Here is a 12,996-nt window from a genome sequence, read left to right as displayed (position 1 = left end):
AGATCTTTGAATTTATACTGTTCACATCAATTTCAGACAATTTTTTGGTCATTTCTTCAATATTTTTGATCCTCTTTTTGTGACTCTAATTCCACTTATATTAGAACACTTTAAAATGGCCCACAGATGATTAATTCCACTTTTTGTGTTTTCTTCAACTGTGTTTCCTTCTATGTTTAGTTTTTCTATTTCTGTGTCATCAAGTTCACTGATCTTTATATCTTACACATTTTCTCATTATTTTTTTCCTTTAATATTTAATTACATTTAGAAAGCTGTTTTAAATTCTTATCTGATAATTCCCTCATTTTTTTCAAATCCTGGGACTGTTTATATTGATTTTTCTCTTGATAATGGGTCCATTTTCCTGCTTCTTCACATTTCGTCATTTTTAATTGAATGCTGAAAATTGCTATTTTTATTGCTTTTAGTGTATAGATTTTGTTGTCTTTTTTTTTTTTACAGTATTGAATTTTGAGGGAGGGTGGTGTTAATTTAAGTACTTTTTTTATCAGCTTGATCCTTTCAAAGTTTGATTTTCAGCTCTCTTATGACAGGTCTAAAGAAATTTTTACTATAGTGTCAGCCTATGGGATAGCTTCTCTGAGATCTCTGCTATGCTTATCATTCAAGATGTTTCAACTTTTGACCCCAGACTTCCATTCCAATATTATCATACATTTCCTTTTGGGATGCACATTATGCTCCTGTCAACCAAGTCCCCTGTTTGGCTTATTCTATTCATTCCCTTTGTCTAAAATGCTCTATTCTTTTTTTCTGCCTTTTTAAACCACATCATTGTTTCCATACGTAGATTACATATCATCACCTCTATAAAGCTTTCATTCATCATCTACATCAGAAGTAACTCTTTCCTTCTCTGCTTCTAAGTTTTTTGGTTTGATTCTATCTCAATTTGTCATATCTTACATCATAGCTATTTGTAGTCAAATTATTTTGTCTTTCTTAGACTTAGCTTACTCATCTTTAGAATAAAGGTGGCTAGATTTCTCAGATAACTTGTTGGATTAGTCTATTATAATGAAATATAATGAATGTGAAAAGTTATTATTATCTTTAGCTTGATGATAATCTTATCACCCTTATAATGCTGTAATGTCCTTGATTGGCAACATCTGGTTGCCATAAGAATTTTGTAATTCTCCATATTTTGACTATATTCTTCAAATATTATGACCCTTTTCTTTGTCCACTATAAACTTCCCAGTGCACAACCAATGCATTTATTCTCTATGAATGAGGAAAGTGTGAACAAGCACAATTACCTAGTTCACGTGCCAAAACATATATTCCTCAAGCATTTTGATATGCAAGGTGAAACTATATTTTGGCTTGAATTACTCTGATACTTACCTTGTTTAACATTTTTCACATCATGTGGATTAATTGGCTAAATGACCTGAAGCTATGAGTTAATATGCATTTATCAAGTGCTTGCTAAGTTTCCAATAACATGTTAGATACTTTGGCCAAACAATAATAACCTTAATACTAACATTTGTTGATAATATGCTCTGGTCCCAGTATCCTGCTTAAGGCTTTTATATACATAAACTCTTTAATCTTCCAAGAAAAAGGTGGTTATGAAAGCTATTTTATCCGTATTCCTTACATAAAAAAATAAAGACTTAGTGATGTTAAGCAATCTCCCCAAGATCACACTCTGAATTAGAGATTGAGATTAGATTCTCAATTAGAATCACCTGGAAGTTTTTAATAAATTACCACATCCTCTAGCACCCTACACCATTTAACTCAATCTCTGAGGGTATAGCCCAGGCACCAGTATTCTAAAGTATCCTTGCAGGTGATCTGAATATGCAGCCATGATTGAGAGTCACTACTCTAGAACCTATATTTTATCCCTTGTAAGAATTTATAAAAGACTCCTCCTGACCAATATGAGCTTACAAGTTAATTGGATAAACATACACAGATGAAACAATAAATAACTAGTACACAGGTAGCTTGCACAAGCCTCTTAGATAGCCTCATCCACCAGAGGGTAGACAGCAGAAGCAAGAAGAACTACAATCCTGCAGCCTGTGGAACGAAAACCACATTCACAGAAAGACAGAAAAAATGAAAAGGCAGGAGCCTATGTAACAGATGAAGGAACAAAATAAAACCACAGAAAAACAACTAAATGAAGTAGAAATAGAGAACCTTCCAGAAAAAGAATTCAGAATAATAATCGTGAAGATGATCCAGGACCTTGAAAAAGAATGGAGGAAAAGATCGAGAAGATGCAAGAAATGTTAAACAAAGACCTAGAAGAATTAAAGAACAAACAAACAGAGATGAACAATACAATAACTGAAATGAAAAATACACTAGAAGGAATCAATAGCAGAATAACTGAGGCAGAAGAACGGATAAGGGACCTGGAAGACAGAATGGCGGAATTCAATGCTGCAGAACAGAATAAAGAAAAAAGAATGAAAAGAAATGAAGACAGCCTCAGAGACCTCTGGGACAACATTAAACGCAACAACATTCACATTGTAGGGGTCTCAGAAGGAAAAGAGAGAGAGAGAAAGGACCCGAGAAAATATTTGAAGAGATTATAGTTGAAAAGTTCCCTAACATGGGAAAAGAAATAGCCACCCAAGTCCAGGAAGTGCAGAGAGTCCCAAACAGGATAAATCCAAGGAGAAACATACTGAGACACATAGTAATCAAATTGACAAAAATTAAAGACAAAGAAAAATTATTAAAAGCAACAAGGGAAAAATGACAAATAACATACAAGGGAACTCCCATAAGGTTAACAGCTGAGTTCTCAGCAGAAACTCTACAAGCCAAAAGGGAGTGTCACGATATATTTCAAGTGATGAAAGGGAAGAACCTACAAGCAAGATTCTCTACTGAGCAAGGATCTCATTCAGATTCGATGGAGAAATCAAAAGCTTTACAGACAAGCAAAAGCTAAAAGAATTCAGCACCATCAAACCAACTCTACAACAAAGCTAAAGGAACTTCTCTAGGCAGGAAACACAAGAGAAGAAAAGGACCTACAAAAACAAATGCAAAACAGTTAAGAAAATGGTAATAAGAATATACATATCGATAATCACCTTAAATGTGAATGGATTAAATGCTCCAACCAAAAGACACAGGCTCAATGAATAGATAAAAAAAAACAAGACCCATCTATATGCTGTCTACAAGAGACCCACTTCAGACCTAGGGACACAAAAAGACTGAAAGTGAGGGGATGGAAAAAGATATTCCATGCAAATGGAAATCACAAGAAAGCTGGAGTAGCAATACTCATATCAGATAAAATAGACTTTAAAATAAAGAATGTTACAAGAATGGGTCCTTCAAGATGGTGGAGGAGTGAGAAGTGGAGATTGCCTTCCTCCCCACAGATACATCAGAAATACATCTACACGTGGAACAACTCCTACAGAACACCTACTGAACACTGGCAGAAGACCTCAAACTTCCCAAAAGGCAAGAAACTCCCCACGTACCTGGGTAGGGCAAAAGAAAAAAGAATAAACAGAGACAAAAGAATAGGGACGGGACCTGCACCACTAAGAGGGAGCTGTGAAGGAGGAAAGGTTTCCACACACTAGGAAGACCCTTTACTGGCAGAGACTGCGGGTGGCAGAGGGGGGAAGCTTCGGAGTAGCAGATGAGAGCACAGCAACAGGGGTGCAGAGGGCAAAGCAGAGAGATTCCTTCACAGAGGATCAGTGCCAACCAGCAATCACCAACCCAAGAGGCTTGTCTGCTCATCTGCTGGCCAGGACTGGTGGGGACTGGGAGCTGAGGCTTGGGCTTCGGAGGTCAGATCTCAGGGAGAGGACTGGGGTTGGCTGCGTGAAAACAGCCTGAAGGGGGGTAGTGTGTCACAACTAGCCAGGAGGGAGTCTGGGAAAAAGTCTGGACCTGCCTAAGAGGCAAGAGACCATTGTTTCAGGGAGTGCGGGGAGAGGGCATTCAGAGCACCGCCTAAACAAGCTCCAGAGACAGGCATGATCCGCGACTATCAGCGCAGGCATCACAGATGAGCATAAACGCTAAGGCTGTTGCTGCAGCCACCAAGAAGCCTGTGTGCAAGCACAGGTCACTATCCACACCTCCCCTCCCAGGAGCCTGTGCAGCCTGCCACTGCCAGGGTCCTGTAATCCAGGGAAAACTTCCCCAGGAGAACACATGGCATGCCTCAGGCTGGTGCAATGTCACGCCAGCCTCTGCAACTGCAGGCTTACCTGCATTCTGTACCCCTCCATCTCCCCAGTCTCAGTGAGCCAGAGCCCCCTAATCAGCTGCTCCTTTAACCCCGTCCAGTCTGAGCAAACAAGAGTCACCCTCAGGCAACCTACACACAGAGGCAGGGCCAAATACAAAGCTGAACACCAAAGAAGAGAAAAGGAGATCTCTCCCAGCAGCCTCAGGAGCAGTGGATTAAATCTCCACAATCAACCTGATGTACCCTGCATCTGTGGAATACCTGAATAGACAACGAATCATCCCAAATTGAGGAGGTGGACTTTGGGAGCAAAGATTTATTTTTATTTTTTCTCTTTTTCCGTGTGGCCGACAGGGTCTTGGTGCTCCAGCCAGGTGTCAGGCCTATGCCTCTGAGGTGTGAGAGCCGAGTTCAGGACATCAGTCCACCAGAGACCTCCAAGCTCCACATAATATCAAACAGCGAAAGCTTTCCCAGAGATCTCCAAATCAATGCTAAAACCCAGCTCCACTCAACAATGAGCAAGCTTCAGTGCTGGACACCCTATGCCAAACAACTAGCAAGAGAGGAACAAAACACCACCCATTAGCAGAGGCTGCCTAAAATCTTAAGGTTCCAGACACCCCAAAACACACCACCAGACATGGTCCTGTCCACCAGAAAGACAAGATCCAACCTCATCCTCCAGAACACAGGCACTAGTACCCTCCACCAGGAAGCCTACACAACCCACTGAACCAACCTTAGCCACTGGGGGCAGACGCCAAAAACAATGGGAAGTACGAACCTGCAGCCTGCAAAAAGGAGACCCCAAACACAGTAAGTAAGCAAAATGAGAAGACAGAGAAACACACAGCAGCTGAAGGAGTAAGGCAAAACCCCAGCAGACCAAACAAATGAAGAGGAAATAGGCAGTATACCTGGAAAAGAATTCAGAGTAATGATAGTAAAGATGATCCAAAATCTTGGAAATAGAATGGAGAAAATACAAGAAACGTTTAACAAGGACCTAGAAGAACTAAAGAGCAAAGAAACAATGATGAACAACACAGTAAATGAAATTTAAAATTCTCTAGAAGGAACCAATAGCAGAATAACTGAGGCAGAAAAACGGATAAGTGACCTGGAAGATAAAATAGTGGAAATAACTACCACAGAGCAGAATAAAGAAAAAAGAATGAAAAGAATAGGGGACAGTCTCAGAGACCTCTGGGACAACATTAAACACACCAACATTCGAATTATAGGGGTTCCAGAAGAAGAAGATAAAAAGAAAGGGGCTGAGAAAATATTTGAAGAGATTATAGTTGAAAACTTCCCTAATATGGAAAAGGAAATTGTTACTCAAGTACAGGAAGCACAGAGAGTCCCATAGAGGAAAAATCCAAGGAGAAAGATGACAAGATACATATTAATCAAACTATCAAAAATTAAATACAAAGATAAAATATAAAAAGCAGCAAGGGAAAAACAACAAATAACATACAAGGGAATCCCCATAAGGTTAACAGCTGATCTTTCAGCAGAAACTCTGCAAGCCACAAAGGGGTGGCAGGACATATTGAAAGTGATGAAAGGGAAAAACCTACAACCAAGATTACTCTACGCAGCATGGATCTCATTCAGATTCGATGGAGAAATTAAAACCTTTACAGACAAGCAAAAGCTAGGAGAATTCAGCACCACAAAACCAGCTTATAAAAAATGCTAAAGGAACTTCTCTAGGCAGAAAACAGAAGACAAGGAAAACACCTACAATAACAAACCCAAAACAATTAAGAAATGGTAATAGGAACATACATATCGATAATTACCTTAAATGTAAATGGATTAAATGCTCCAACCAAAACACACACACTGGCTGAATGGACACAAAAACAAGACCTGCATATATGCTGTCTACAAGAGACCCACTTCAGACCTAGGGACACATACAGACTGAAAGTGGGGGGATGGAAAAAGATATTCCATGCAAATGGAAATCAAAAGAAAGCTGGAGTAGCATTTCTAATATCAGACAAAATAACTTAAAAATAAAGACTATTACAAGAGACAAAGAAGGACACTACATAATGATCCAGGGATGGATCGAAGAAGAAGATATAACAATTGTAAATATTTATGCACCCAACATAGGAGCACCTCAATACATAAGACAAATGCTAACAGCCATAAAAGGGGATATCAACAGTAATCATAGTAGGGGACTTTAACACCCCACTTTCACCAATGGACAGATCATCAAAAATGAAAATAAATACGGAAACACAAGCTTTAAATGATACAATAAACAAGATGGACTTATTTATAGGACATTCCTTCCAAAAACAACATAATACACTTTCTTTTCAAGTGCTCATGGAACATCTCCAGGATAGATCATATCCTGGGTCACAAATCAAGCCATGGTAAATTTAAGAAAACCAAAATCGTATCAAGTATGTTTTTCCAACCATAGTGCTATGAGACTAGAAATCAAATACAGGAAAAATCTGTAAAAAATACAAACACTTGGAGGCTAAACAACACATTACTGAATAACCAAGAGATCACTGAAGAAATCAAAGAGGAAATCAAAAAATACCTAGAGAAAAATGACAATGAAAACACAATGACTGAAAACTTATGGGATGCAGCAAAAGCAGTTGTAAGAGGGAAGTTTACAGCAATACAATCCTACCTCAAGAAACAAGAAACATCTCAAATAAATAACCTAACCTTGCACCTAATGCAATTAGAGAAAGAAGAACAAAAAAACCCCAAAGTTAGCAGAAAGAAAGAAATCATGAAAATCAGATCAGAAATAAATGAAAAAGACATGAAGGAAACAATAGCAAAGATCAATAAAATTAAAAGCTGGTTCTTTGAGAAGATAAACAAAATTGATAAACCATTAACCACATTCATCAAGAAAAAAGGGAGAAAACTCAAATCAACAGAATTAGAAATGAAAAAGGAAATACAACTGACATTGCAGAAATATAAGGATCATGAGAGATTACTACAAACAACTATATGCCAATAAAATGGACAACCTGGGAGAAATGGACATATACCTAGAAAAGCACAGTCTTCCAAGACTGAACCAGGAAGAAATAGAAAATATAAACAAACCAATCACAAGCTCTGAAATTGAGACTGTGATTAAAAATCTTCCAACAACAAAAGCCCAGGACCAGGTGGCTTCACAGGCGAATTCTATCAAACATTGAGAGAAGAGCTAACACCTATCCACCTCGAACTCTTCCAAAATATAACAGAGGAAGGAACACTCCCAAACTCATTCTACAAGGCCACCATTGCCCTGATACCAGAACCAGACAAAGATGTCACAAAGAAAGGAAACTACAGGCCAATATCACTGATGAACGTAGATGCAAAAATCGTCAACAAAATACTAGCAAACAGAATCCAACAGCACATTAAAAGGATCATACACCATGATCAAGTGGGGTTTATCCCAGGAATGCAAGGATTCTTCAATATACGCAAATGATAAACCATATTAACAAACTGAAGGAGAAAAATTATATGCTCATCTCAATAGATGCAGAAAAAGCTTTCGACAAAATTCAACAGCCATTTATGACAAAAACACTCCACAAAGTAGGCATAGAGGAAACTTACCTCAACATAATAAAGGCCATATATGACAAACCCACAGCCAACATCTTTCTCAATGGCAAAACCTGAAATCATTTCCGCTAAGATCAGTAACAAGACAAGGTTTTCCAGTCTCAGCACTATTATTCAACATAGTTTTGGAAGTTTTAGCCACAGCAATCAGAGAAGAAAAAGAACTAAAATGAATCCAAATTGGAAAAGAAGAAGTAAGGCTGTCACTGTTTGCAGATGACATAATACTATACATAGAGAACCCTAAAGACACTACTAGAAACCTACCAGAACTAATCAATGAATTTGGTAACGTAGCAGGATACAAAATTAATGCACAGAAATCTCTTGCATTCCTATACACTAATGATGAAAAATCTGAAAGAGAAATTAAGGAAACACTCCCATTTACCACTGCAACAAAAAGAATAAAATGCCTAGGAATAAACCTACCTAAGGAGACAAAAGACCTGTATGTAGAAAACTGTAGGATACTGATGAAAGAAATAAAAGATGACACAAACAGATGGAGAGATATACCATATTCTTGGTTTGGAAGAATCAACATTGTGAAAATGACTATACTACCAAAAGCAGTCTACAGATTGAATGCAATCCTTATCAAACCACCACTGGCATTTTTCACAGAACTAGAATAAAAAATTTCACAATTTATATGGAAACACAAAAGACCCTTAATAGCCAAAATGATCTTGAGAAAAATAAAAGGAGCCGGAAGAATCAGGCTCCCTGACTTCAGACTATACTACAAACCTACAATAATCACAACAGTATGGTACTGGCACAAAAACAGAAATATAGATCAATGGAACAGGATAGAAAGCTCAGAGATAAACCCACACACATACTGTCACCTTATTTTTGACGAAGGAGGCAGGAATATACAATGGAGAAAAGACAGCGTTTTCAATAAGTGGTGCTTGGAAAACTGGACAGATACGTATAAAATAATGAAATTAGCACACTCTCTAACACCATACACAAAAATAAACTCAAAATGGATTAAAGACCTAAATGTAAGGCCAGAAACTATAAAATTCTTATAGGAAAACATAGGCAGAACATTCTATGACATAAATCACACCAAGATCCTTTTTTACCCTCCTCCTAGAGATGGAAATAAAAACAAAAATAAACAAATGGAACCTAATGAAACTTAAAAGGTTTTGCACAGCAAAGGACCCATAAACAAGATGAAAAGACAACTCTCAGAATGGGAGAAAATATTTGCAAGTGAAGCAACTGACAAACTATTAATTTATAAAATATATAAGCAGCTCATGCAGCTCAATGTCAAAAAAAAAAAACCAGCCTAATAAAAATGGGCAGAAGACCTAAATAGACATTTCCCCAAAGAAGATATACAGATAGTCAACAAACACATGAAAGAATGCTCAACATCACTAATCATTAGAGAAATGCAAATCAAAACTACAATGAGGTTATCACCTCACACCAGTCAGAATGGCCATCATCAAAAATGTGCAAACAATAAATGCTGGGGACGGTGTGGAGAAAAGGGAATCCTCTTGCACTGTTGGTGGGAATGTAAATTGATACAGCCGCTATGGAGAACAGTATGGAGGTTCCTTAAAAAATTAAAAATAGAGCTACCATATGACCCAGCAATCTCACTACTGGGCATATACCCTGAGAAAACCATAATTCAAAAAGAGTCATGTACCACAATATTCATTGCAGCTCTATTTACAATAGCCAGGACATGGAGGCAACCTAAGTGTCCATCTACAGATGAATGGATAAAGAAGATGTAGTACATATATAACAATAGAATATTACTCAACCATAAAAAGAAACAAAATTGAGTTATTTGTAGTGAGGTGGATGGCCCTAGAGTCTGTCATACCGAGTGAAGTAAGTCAGAAAGAGAAAAACAAGTACCATATGCTAACACATATATATGAGATCTAAAAAATAGTTATGAAGAACCTAAGGGCAGGACAGGAATAAAGATGCAGATGTAGAGAATGGACTTGAGGACATGGGGAGGGGGAAGAGTAAGCTGGGACGAAGTGAGAGTGTGTCATGTACTTATATACACTACCAAATGTAAAATAGATAGCTAGTGGGAAGCAGCCTCATAGCACAGGGACATCAGCTCAGTGCTTTGTGACCACCTAGAGGGGTAGGATAGGGAGGGTGGGAGGGAGACGCAAGAGGGAGGAGATGTGGGGATGTATGTGTATGTATAGCTGATTCACTTTGTTATAAAGCAGAAACTAACACACCATTGTAAAGCAATTACACTCCAATAAAGATGTTAAAAAAAAAAGAATGCTACAAGAGACAAGAAAGGACACTACATAATGACTAAGGGATCAATCCAAGAAGAAGATATAACAATTATAAATATATATGCTCCCAGCATAGGTGCACATCAATACATAAAGCAAATGCTAACAGCTATAAAAGAGAAAATCAACAGTAACACAGTAATAGTGGGGGACGTTAACACCCCATTTACACCAATAGATCATCTAGACAGAAAATTATTATGGAAACAAAAGCTTTAAATGACACAATAGACCAGATAGATTTAATTGATATTTATAGGACACTCCATCCAAAAACAGCAGATTACACTTTCTTCTCAAGTACACACAGAACATTCTCCAGAATAGACTGAGGCACAAATCAAGCCTCGGTAAATTTGAGAAAATTGAAATGATATCAAGCATCTTTTCTGACCACAACACTATGAGATTAGAAATCAATTGCAGGGGAAAAAAAACTGTAAAAAATACAAACACATGGAGGATAAACAATACATTACTAAATAACCAAGAGATCACTGAAGAAATCAGAGGAAATCAAAAAATGACAATGAAAACATGACGATCCAAAACCTATGGGATGCAGCAAAAGCAGTTGTATGAGGGAAGTTTATAGCAATACAATTCTACCACAAGAAACAAGAAATATCTCAAATAAACAATCTAACCTTACACCTAAAGGAACTAGAGAAAGAACAAACAAAACCCAAAGTTAGTAGAAGGAAAGAAAACATAAAGATCAGAACAGAAATAAATGAAATACAAACAAAGAAAGCAATAACAAAGATCAATAAAACTAAAAGCTGGTTCTCTGAGAAACAAAGTTGATAAACCTTTAGCCACACTCATCAAGAAAAAGAGGGAGAAGACTCAAATCAATAAAATTAGAAATGAAAAAGGAGAAGTTACAACAGACACCGCAGAAATACAAAGCATCATATGGGACTACTGCAAGTAACTCTATGCCAATAAAGTGGACAACCTGGAAGAAATAGACAAATACTTAGAAAGGTATAACCTTCCAAGTCTGAACCAGGAAGAAACAGAAAATATGAGCAGACCAATCACAAGTAATAAAATTGAAACTGTGATTAAAAATCTTCCAACAGGGGCTTCCTTGGTGGCGCAGTGGTTGAGAGTCCGCCTGCTGATGCAGGGGACACAGGTTCGTGCCCCAGTCCAGGAAGATCCCACATGCCACGAAGCGGCTAGGCCCATGAGCCATGGCCACTGAGCCTGTGTGTCCAGAGCCTGTGCTACGCAATGGGAGAGTCCACAACAGTGAGAGGCCCACTTACCACACACACACAAAAAATCTTCCAACAAACAAAAGTCCAGGACCAGATGGCTTCACAGGTCAATTCTATCAAACATTTAGAGAAAAGCTAACACACATCCTTCTCAAAGTCTTCCAAAAATTGCAGAGGAAAGAATACTCCCAAACTCATTCTACGAGGCCACCATCACCCTGATACCAAAAACAGAAAAAAAATCACAAAAAAAGAAAATTACAGACCAATATCACTGATGAACATAGATACAAAATTTCTCAACAAAACACCAGCAAACAGAAGCCAACAACACATTAAAATGATCATACACCATGATCAAGTAGGATTTATCCCAGGAATGCAAGGATTCTTCAATATACGCAAATCATTCAATGTGATAAACCATATTAACAAATTGAAGGAGAAAAACCATATGATCATCTCAATAGATGCAGAAAAAACTTTTGACAAAATTCAACATCCATTAATGATAGAAACCATCCAGAAAGTGGACATAGAGGGAACCTACCTCAACATAATAAAGGCCATATATGACAAACCCATAGCAAACATCATTCTCAATGGTGAAAAACTGAAATCATTTCCTCTAAGATCAGGAGCAAGACAAGGATGTCCACTCTCACCACTAGTATTCAACATAGTTTTGGAAGTCCTAGCCACAGCAATAGAGAAGAAAAAGGAATAAAAGGAATGCAAAAATTGGAAAAGAAGAAGTAAAACTGTCACTGTTTGCAGATGACATAATATTATACATAGAGAATCCTAAAGATGCCACCAGAAAACTACTAGAGCTAATCAATGAATTTGGCAAAGTTGCAGGATACAAAATCAATGCACAGAAGTCTCTTCCATTCCTATACACTAACAACAAAATATCAGAAAGAGAAATTAAGGAGACAATCCCATTCACCACTGCAACAAAAAGAATAAAATACCTAGGAATAAACCTACCTAAGGAGGTAAAAGACCTGTACTCAGAAAACTATAGGACACTGAAGAAAGAAATCAAAGATGACACAAACAGATGGAGAGATATACCATGTTATTGGACTGGAAGAATCAATATTGTGAAAATGACTATACTACCCAAGGCAATCTACAGATTCAATGCAATCCCTATCAAATTTCCAATGGCATTTTTTACAGAACTAGAAAAAAAAATCTTAAAATCTGTATGGAGACACAAAAGATCCCAAATAGCCAAAGCAATCTTAAGGGAAAAATGGAGCTGGAGAAATCAGACTCCCTGACTTCATACTATACTACAAAGCTACAGTAATCAAGACAATATGGTACTGGCACAAAAACTGAAATGTAGATCAATGGAACAGGATAGAAAGCCCAGAGATATACACACGAACCTATGGTCAATTAATCTATGACAAAGGAGGCAAGGATATGCAATGGAGAAAAGACAGTCTCTTCAATAAGTGGTGCTGGGAAAACTGGACAGCTACCTGTAAAAGAATGAAATTAGAACACTCCCTAACACCATACACAAAAATAAACTCAAAATGGATTAAAGACCTTAATATAAGACTGGACACTA

The sequence above is a fragment of the Mesoplodon mirus genome, assembly GCF_964341445.2.
Source record: "Mesoplodon mirus genome assembly, chromosome: 14".
NCBI classification, from domain to species: Eukaryota; Metazoa; Chordata; class Mammalia; order Artiodactyla; family Ziphiidae; genus Mesoplodon; species Mesoplodon mirus.
Note: the sequence above shows the minus strand (reverse complement) of the source record.